Below are 10,535 nucleotides of genomic sequence, written 5' to 3' on the forward strand. Positions count from 1 at the left end.
TAGTTTCATAATGTCCGAAGCTGCTTGGGCTCCACATATCTTTGCACCTGCTACCACACCTGTGCCCCATTATGGTTGCTACAGTCATCTGGCAGTGGTGGTGTCTTCTGTGAACCAAGCCCAAATGATGAAGGCATGAAGAGAATTCAGAGGTGGCTGTCCTCTCCCATTTTGGAATTAGTTTCCGAATTAGAGATCGGGCAAAGTTCAGTCTTTAGTTGCATATCTCCTAGAGCTACTTTTCCCAATATGGGTCCCTCCAGTTGTTTTGGACTACAACTTTCATCATCCCTGACATTGGCCATGCTGACTGGGGTTGATGGAAGTTGTTGTCCAAAACTTCTGGAGGGACCCTGGTTGGGAAAGGGAGTTTAGAGGCAAAATAAGAGCCAATGTTCACATGTTTAGGAGGGCAAGTGGTACAGTCCTCCACATGGCTCTACCACCTCAGAAAACACATGAAGGGGTCATTTGTTTAAAAATGCTGCCATACAATTTGAATGCATATTGGCTTTTAGCCTAGTACTCTCGCACACATGTAAGAGTTCTGTATGCAAAGACACTTTGATGTGGAAGTGTTTTCAAACAACCAACTCCTTACACGGTACTCATGACCTGATTTGAGCAGGGTTTTTCTTTGTGTTTTTAGGTTGATTCTTTTCTTGGTAACCTGTAAGGTGTCTTTCTGTTTTATTTTAAATAATTATATATCTAAGTGTGAGTCACAGTTTAAAAATCCAAATAAATACATGTAAATCTATCCACTGACCAGCACTAAGATTAAACAAAAATTCTGCTGGTTTTTAACCTACCCAGGTAGCCATCCTCTGTCTTGTTAACATTTTAAAGATAAGGAGCCCACTTTAAAAAGATCCATCAGTCATGCAGACTCAAGCTATGCAAGGACTTAACTAAACACACATAACATGAAATTGTCCTTTTGTAGTATAAAAGGAATTCCAGCTAGAAATTCCATTTAGTTAGACCACTGCAATAAAAACATTTATTGGAAAAGTAAGACAAGAGACCTCTTTAATTCCTGTGTACTCAGCAGGGAGGACTTAGACCATGGTCTGAGCAATTAACTTTTTCCTCTTCATGGTGAGGGAAGTTGCTTCCCCACTTGCCCCCACCCCAACCTGGATTCCAAGTTTGTAGCCATATGTTCAGTCTTCACTATCAGTGTCCTCAGTCACAACAGGAGATGACCTTCTCATTAAGTACAAGTAAAACTTACTTTGTGCATTCTTTATTTTGATAGTGAGAAAAAGAAAGAAGTTAATCACTGGAAACTTAGGCTAAGCATATCATGCTGAGCTTTGCATCATGGAAAGGATGGTTCTCTGTTGCTCCTCAGAAGTAATGCTGCAAGGAAGGCTGTATAGCATCCCTCGCTGTAAGCCATCTTGGAATATTCTACAAAGGCAATGTGTTTTGCTCAGTACAGAGGTCAAATCTAGAACTTACCCTGTTTTTATGATATGCAGGTTCTGGATGCTTCCAGACAGAGGACTCCTAGCACTTCCAATCCAAAAGCGTTGTGCAGCAATTCCATCTTTGCCACCTTAATGGGTTTGGGGGGGGTGAGTGGACCCCCACCAGTCCCAGCACACATGCAGCCCCTACTGCTGGCGGCCGTGTTGTAGTGCTTCTGGGGGCAAGCCCTGAAATGAGCAGAAATGCCTGCACAAGGGCACAATTCGATCCTGCCCATAGAGAAATCCCCCCTGCCTCAAAATCATGTTTGAGGCAGGGTGATTGCGCAATAAAAGACTCCTCTCCAAGTGTCCACTTCTTTCTAGTTAGACTTCTTTTAAAAAATGTGCTTGGGTATTTGTGAATCCGGGCATTGTATATATGCAGCCTTGTTTGCCTTTAAAAAAAAAAAATGTTGGCCAAGCTAATGCTATTCAGGCTGGCTGAACTTCTGGTCTTCACATGTTCAGCACAAAAGCCTGAAGTGGGATTCTAAGCATGTACAAGTGAATATACCAAGAATCACCCCTATCCCCAGGCTATTTGGGAACCCTAGGTCAGAAGTTTCCACCTGTGGGTATGGGGACATGAGCGGGGTGCTAATCTGTGCTCCCCTGCTCCCCCTACCCACATTAATTTTGAATGCCAGAATGGGATTACTGTAAATACTTATACGTGTACATACAAACACACACACACACATACACAATTTTATCAGAAACCCATAAATAAGCCATAGGGCAAACACTCACACCAAGAAGCCACATGTAGATGCTTTTATTTCTGCAGATGATGGACATAAGCAGTAGACAGTCTGAATCCCTTTTCTCACTTTCCATCTGTCATTCCAATCATCTCACCCACTGATATATTGACAATGGCATACAACTGGGCCAGCCTGATGGCTTGTATAACCCTCCTGACTCCAATGGATTTGTGCCCAGGGTGACTGTGTCCTGCTGTGTCCTTGATTATGAATGCTGAGGCAACTAGTAGCTGACCAACGGAGAGGAAAGATATGTGGAAGTTTAAAACAGGTCTATATTAAGCTACGTCTTGAGAGGTTATGGAGTTCTGCTGGTGAATTTATTAATAAGTACCTACATTAAGCTCGTCCAACATTAGGTTCACTAAATAAAATAGCAACCCTTTCAAGTACAAAAGGTTGTTCCTTTAAAAACAATGAAATACACTGTATTCAGATTGTGTTCAGTGTCTGATTGTATTGTAAACTCTTTGAATGGAAAATAAATCAGAACATTTCTTCTAAAGCTGCAGGTCATTTAATTATAAGACAGAAGTATTTTGATGTGCAGACCTAATGAAAAATAATTCCACTTCCCTCTGCCTGCCCTCCCCTTTTTTTGTTCAAATGAATGCAGGAAACAAACTTTATGGGAAAGTGTACAATTTCAGCATTAACGGCTCATTTACAAATGGATCATTTATCTCAAGAGTTACCATTCTTACCTTCCAAGATGAATTTCCAGAGAGATGTATCCAGCAGCAGCTTCTTGGATCCTACTGTATCTCCTTTCAATGAAACCTTTTTTTCTGCACCCATTTGAACTACTTTTTACATTTTAGTATCTTTGGTACTGCACACAAATATCTGATTATTATTTTAGACATGTCCATGAACACATGCATAGTGGAACTGTTGAAGAATACTTCATCTTCGTAACTGCTATAAATGAGCATCCCTCTTGTTAAGAATGAGCATCCCTCTGGTTAAGAAACAGACAGGTCTGCCTGCCCCCCCACATCAGGTCTTGGGGTGACAGAACCCCATCCTCCCACCTGCCAACTCTCTGCTATGAATGCTCCCTCTACGTTTGCATTCATATTGGCACAAATGTGGATTTGGGAAACCCACCTTTGCCAAAGTAATATGTTATCCTGCCCTGAGGATAGGTAATTCTGCTAAGCCACATCAGGACAAAATATCCTAAATCTATAGTATGGCAGCCCCTTCATGGATCACTGCCTTGTTGTGGCAAAGGGGCTTGCGTAACTCAGTGAAGCCATAAGCTATGCCGTGCAGGGCCACCCAAGACGGACAGGTCATGGCGGAGAGTTCTGACAAAATGTGGTCCACTTGAGAAGGAAATGGCAACCCACTCCAGTATTCTTGCCAAGAAAACCCCATGGAACGTATCACAAGGCTAAAAGAGATGACGCCGGAAGATGAGCCCCTCAGGTCGGAAGGTGTCCAATATACTACTGGGGAAGAGCAGAGGGAATTTCCAAGTAGCGCCAGAAAGAGTGAAGCGGCTGGGCCAAAGCCGAAAGGACACTCAGCTGTGGATGTGTCTGGTGGTGAAAAGAAAATCTGATGTTGTAAAGAACAATATTGTTTAGGAACCTGGAATGTAGGATCAATGAATCAAGGTAAGCTGGAGGTGGTCAAACATGAGATGGCAAGACTGAACATCGACATCTTGGGAATCAGCGAACTAAAATGGACAGGCATGGGCGAATTTAATTCAGGCGACCATCATATCTACTACTGTGGGCAAGAATCCCATAGAAGAAATGGAGTAGCACTCATAGTCAACAAAAGGGTGGGAAAAGCAGTGCTGGGGTACAATCTCAAAAATGATAGAATGATCTCAGTACGAATCCAAGGCAAACCATTCAACATCACAGTAATTCAAGTCTATGCCCCAACCACTGAGGCCGAAGAAGCGGAGGTTGATCGGTTCTATGAAGACCTACAACACCTTCTAGAACTAACACCAAAAAAAGATGTCCTCTTCATCATAGGGGATTGGAATGCTAAAGTAGGAAGTCAAGAAATCACCAGGATAACAGGCAGGCATGGCCTTGGTGTACAAAATGAAGCAGGACAAAAGCTAAAAGAGTTTTGCCAAGAGAACATGCTGATCATAGCAAACACTCTTTTCCAACAGCACAAGAGACGACTCTACACATGGACATCACCAGATGGTCAATATCGAAATCAGATTGATTATGTCCTTTGCAGCCAAAGATGGAGAAGCTCTATACAGTCAGTAAAAACAAGACCTGGAGCTGACTATGGCTCAGATCATGAGCTGCTTCTTGCAAAATTTCGGCTGAAATTGAAGAACGTAGGGAAAACCACTAAACCATTCAGGTATGACCTAAATCATATCCCTTCTGAATATACAGTGGAGGTGAGGAATAGATTTCAGGGATTAGACCTGATAGACAGAGTGCCTGAGGAACTATGGACGGAGGTCCGTAACATTGTTCAGGAGGCAGCAACGAAATCCATCCCAAAGAAGAAGAAATGCAAGAAAGCCAAGTGGCTGTCTGAGGAGGCTTTACAAGTAGCTGAGGAAAGAAGGGAAGCGAAAAGCAAGGGAGAAAGGGGAAGATATATCCAACTGAATGCAGAGTTCCAGAGAATAGCAAGGAGAGACAAGAAGGCCTTCTTAAATGAACAATGCAAAGAAATCGAGGAGAACAACAGAATGGGAAAGACTAGAGATCTCTTCAAGAAAATCGGAGATCTCAAGGGAACATTTTGTGCAAAGATGGGCATGATAAAGGACAAAGAAGGCAGGGACCTAACAGGAGCAGATGAGATTAAGAAGAGGTGGCAAGAATACACAGAAGAACTATACAGGAAAGATCTGAATGTCCCTCATAGCCATGATAGTGCGGTCACTGAACTTGAGCCGGACATCCTAGAGAGTGAAGTCAAGTGGGCCTTAAGAAGCATTAGTAACAACAAAGCTAGTGGAGATGACAGTATTCCAGCTCAGCTATTTAAAATCCTAAAAGATGATGCTGTTAAAGTGCTGCACTCAATATGCCAACAAATTTGGAACACTCAACAGTGGCCGCAAGACTGGAAAAGGTCAGTTTACATTCCAATTCCAAAGAAGGGCAAAGCTAAAGAGTGTTCAAACTACCGCACAATTGCGCTCATTTCACATGCCAGCAAGGTGATGCTCAAAATCCTACAAGCTAGGCTTCAGCAGTATGCGAACCAAGAACTACCGGAAGTACAAGCTGGGTTTCGAAGAGGCAGAGGAACTAGAGATCAAATCGCCAACGTTCGCTGGATCATGGAGAAAGCAAGAGAATTCCAGAAAAATGTCTATTTCTGCTTCATTGACTACGCTAAAGCCTTTGATTATGTGGATCACAACAAACTCTGGCAAATTCTGAAAGTGATGGGAATACCAGACCACCTTACCTGTCTCCTGAGAAACCTGTACGAGGGTCAAGAAGCAACAGTAAGAACCAGACATGGAACAACCAACTGGTTCAAAATTGGGAAAGGAGTACGACAAGGCTGCATATTGTCGCCCTGCTTATTTAACTTATATGCAGAGTACATCATGAGAAACGCCGGGTTGGATGAATCACAGGTCGGAATTAAGATTGCCGGGAGAATTATCAACAACCTCCGATATGCAGATGATACCACCCTAATGGCAGAAAGCGAAGGGGATCTAAAGAGCCTCTTGTTGAGAGTGAAAGAGGAGAGTGCAAAAGCTGGTTTGAAACTCAACATTAAAAAAACGAAGATCATGGCATCTGGCCCCATCACTTCCTGGTGTATAGAAGGGGAAGAAATGGAAGCAGTGACAGATTTTTTTTTCTTGGGCTCCAAGATCACCGCAGATGGTGACTGTAGCCATGAAATTAAAAGACGCTTGCTCCTTGGGAGGAAAGCTATGGCAAACCTAGACAGCATAGTAAGAAGCAGAGACATCACCTTGCCAACAAAAGTCCGTCTAATCAAAGCTATGGTTTTCCCAGTGGTAATGTATGGCTGTGAGAGCTGGACTATAAGGAAGGCTGAGCGCCGAAGAATTGATGCTTTCGAACTGTGGTGCTGGAGAAGACTCTTACGAGTCCCCTGGACTGCAAGGAGGTCCAATCAGTCCATCCTAAAGGAAATCAACCCTGAGTGCTCATTGGAAGGACAGATCCTGAAGCTGAAGCTCAAATATTTTGGCCACCTAATGCGAAGAGAAAACTCTCTGGAAAAGACCCTGATGCTGGGAAAGACTGAAGGCAAAAGGAGAAGGGGATGGCAGAGGATGAGATGGCTAGATAGCATCACCGATGCAATGAATATGAACTTGAGCACGCCCCGGGAGAGAGCGCAGGACAGGAAGGCCTGGCATGCTATGGTCCATGGGGTCACGAAGAATCAGACACGACTGAACGACTGAACAACAACAACATAGTATGGCTATAGCTTTATTAGAAGCAACCAAAAGGCTGCAGTCATGAGCACAGGGCTATCAATGCTCCTAGTCATGATGGCTATATATTACCTCCAGTATCAGAGACACTATGCCTGTGTATACCAGTTGCTGAGAAACATGAGGGGGAGGGTGCTGTTGCCATTGTGTCCTGCTTATGGGCTTCCCATAGGCATCTGGTTGGCCACTGAGGGAACAGAATGCTGGACCAAATGGGCATTTGGTCTGATCCAGCATGGCTCTTCTTACATGTGCAATCTTTAAGTTCTCCCGAAATCTTCATTAAGCTAGATGTTGAGAAAATTACCAGTTTGGAATATTTCTCTCCCCTCCCCCCATGGACCACTGTGGCTACCTACAATTTTTCTGCATCAAAATTGACCGAATAAGTCAATTGCACCTGATACAGATATGATGCATCAGAATTACCCACCCACAATGGAGACTTATGGGAAAGAAGCAAGACCAGAATTATGAATCATGCTCACATCTACTACCCAAGACCCATTCAACTGGAGGTGCCAAGCACTGATCCTGCAACCTTCTGTAACCAAAGCTTCTGCTCTACCTCTGACTACAACCCTGGTCTTCTTTTATTTTTTGCTGCCTCTTAAGTTGGCATCATGAATATATTTAATTGCTGATGTTCACATGAGAAGCTTCACTTTCTACACCGCAGACAGCAATATGCACCTCTTGTTTCAAAATCAAGAGTGCATTCTATTATCTACTTCTATAATTATGGCCAGAAATATATTACTAAAGCTGTCAAATGTCACAGTGCAATCCACTTGTCAGGTTCCTCCTTAATACCCTTTTTACTGCTCCTTTCCTTTTTGATGGTTAGGAGCAATTTGCTCTCACAGCAAAGTGTAAGCTCTTTGTCTTCAACAAAGGAAGCACTTAACTACCTGAAACATTTCAGTGATGGATGACCCTTGGTGGTGTCTGGAAGCCACAATAGATGTTGCCTCCTGCAATGGAATTGCAAGATAAAAGTTATGCCTTCAATAGGCATTTGAAGGACACACTTGTTACTGAAATGGCTAGAGAAGTGGCATATTTCTCACCTCTAACATGTAGCTGGCTGGGTGCTAGACATAGAAGTGAATTACTGAGTACACACTGCGTTTTCTAAACATCCTCACAGGATATTCAAATGGATGAACTCTGGGCCCAGTGGGAAGTCCATGGAAGCTGATGATCAAACTGCCTTTCCATTCTGCCTGATGAAAGGCTGTTCTTGTAGTGCCTTTATGTCAGCAGAAACAATCCAATGAGTACAAGGCAGACCAGAAATTTGAATTCAGGTCAGAGGCAGAGCTTCTCAAGAGTAGTTACTTGGATCTATGTTCTACTGAAGTCTATGGGACTCACCTCCAAAGGATTTGGCATGCCAGTCAATCCACTCACAGGTTGTACACTACCATTACAGAGGTAAGCCTCTGTAAAGAGATATGGGCAGTTGCAGGGCAGTCCTTTCTTGGGTTGCTTTTGGCCTAGTATATATTGCAGGGGCTGGAGGTAAGCCAGTGTGCTGGCAAGGTTGAGATGAATGGGCAGGGACTCGGGAGACCTGAATTCAAATCTTTAGGTTGTATCCAGTGTTAGTCATCTCTTAGACTTGTTGTTGTTCAGTCGTTCAGTTGTGTCCGACTCTTCGTGACCCCATGGACCATAGCACGCCAGGCCTTCCTGTCCTGCACTCTCTCCCGGAGCGTGCTCAAGTTCATATTCATTGCATCGGTGATGCTATCTAGCCACCTCATCCTCTGCCATCCCCTTCTCCTTTTGCCATCAGTCTTTCCCAGCATCAGGGTCTTTTCCAGAGAGTTTTCTCTTCGCATTAGGTGGCCAAAATATTTGAGCTTCAGCTTCAGTATCTGCCCTTCCAATGAGCACTCAGGGTTGATTCACTGCTTTGTTGTGGCGAAGGGGCTTGTGTAACTCAGTGAAGCCATAAGCTATGCTGTGCAGGGCCACCCAAGACGGACAGGTCATGGCAGAGAGTTCTGACAAAATGTGGTCCACTGGAGAAGGAAATGGCAACCCACTCCAGTATTCTTGCCAAGAAAACCCCATGGAACATATCTCTTAGACTAGACCCATTTAAATGAATGGGTCTACTCTAAGTAGGATAAAACCCTCTGACATCAAACTTATTGGTTGGCTTATCAAGACACAATCTCTGCTGAGCCTACCTCACAGAAAATAGTAATGTCAGGAGGCAGAGCTAATCTACCGGTTAACCCACCTACCCATCTGTTTCTGATATGTGGGTGATTTTTCTGGCTGCCACATGGATACGGCTGAGAGCTGCAACTTGATTTCTTCACATTTTAGCTCCAATGGGGAGAATTAAAATTAAGAGATGTTGCAACCCCCTCATATGCTGTTACTTGTTGTTTTGCCTTCATATAGCCACACACATGTTATACAGATCCATGATTGGACTTCTCAACAGTTCTTTTACATTTTGAACTGAAATGCAGCCGTGAAGGGAGTTGGGCTCCTGAAATTATGCTTGTGGCATAAGAAGAGCAGTGCTCAAAGGCAATGGTGCCCGATTCCCACTGTTGCTCTCCAGCATCTGGGATCCAGTGCCATACTTCCACTGACCATGGAGGTTCTGTAATGACTAATATCCAGCGATAGACGTGTCCTCCATAAATTTGCCCTATCACCTTTCACAGTCATCTAAGCCCCCAGCATTCACCACATCATGTGTCAGCGAATGCCACAAATACTTGTTCTATGAAGTAGTGCTTTCTTTTGTTTGTCCTGAATCTACTGTTAATCAATTTCATTGGATGGCCCTGGGTTCTTGTATAACACAGGAAGAAAAACTTCTCTTTATGCACTTCCTCCCCATCTAGTGTGATGTTATAAACCCAACCTCATAAGTTAGCCCAGCAAAGTTACTAGCCTTCTATGGCTGGCAGAGGAGGGACAGAGGCCTGCATTTCTATGCTGGGTGCAAAGGAGGGGATTTCTCTCCTCTAACGACCCACTTGGCTTCTATGCTACATGCAATGGACAGTGTTCCATCCCTCCTCCATCAGCCTCTCGTTCACCTGTATACAAGTCCTGGTCACCTATGGTGACCAGGCTAGTGCTTAAATACAAGGCTGTTATAAAAGTCAATGATCTTTAATCCTTCATAGTATTTTCTCTAAACACTGTAATCCACTGTAACCTACTCAAAAGTAAGTCCCACTGATTTCAGTGGGGTTTACTCCCCAGGTAAGTGGACATAGGATTGCAGCCTAAAACGACCCCAATACTTTAGCCTTTTTTCTTGTAGGGAAGGTGCTTCTACTCCTTGGTCATTTTGGTTGCCCCTTTCAACAGCTGTTCCATGTCTCTGAAATAGGGTGACCCAAACTGTGCAGATTTATGTAACGGAATTACAAAAAGGAAAATCCCTGTAGTGGGAAAGGAATGTCACTTTCCTTTCCCACTACTGGGATTTTCCTTTTTCACAGCTACCACTTACTGAGGTGTTGCTTTCATTGAGCAATCTACTACAACTTCAAGATCTCTTTCCTGGTAAGGCCCTACTCATTTAGACCCTATCAGTTTATTGGGGTTTCACCCCAGTGTGCATCACTTTATGCTTATATTAAACCACATTTGCTATTTTGTTGCCCATTCACCCAGTTCCAAGAGATCCTGTTGGAGATTTTTGTAGTCTGCCTGGGCTTCCAATCCATCCCACAGGATTTGGTACCATCCACAAACGTGATCACTGCTCACTCTTGCCTCCAGATCACTTATGAGCAAGTTAAGTATCACTAGTCTTGATAGAGATCCTTGTGGGGATCCCACTTAATACCATCCATTGTGAAA

This window comes from Heloderma suspectum, chromosome 1, assembly GCF_057233095.1.
Source record: "Heloderma suspectum isolate Gila_16-S chromosome 1, 16-S_ref, whole genome shotgun sequence".
NCBI lineage: Eukaryota > Metazoa > Chordata > Lepidosauria > Squamata > Helodermatidae > Heloderma > Heloderma suspectum.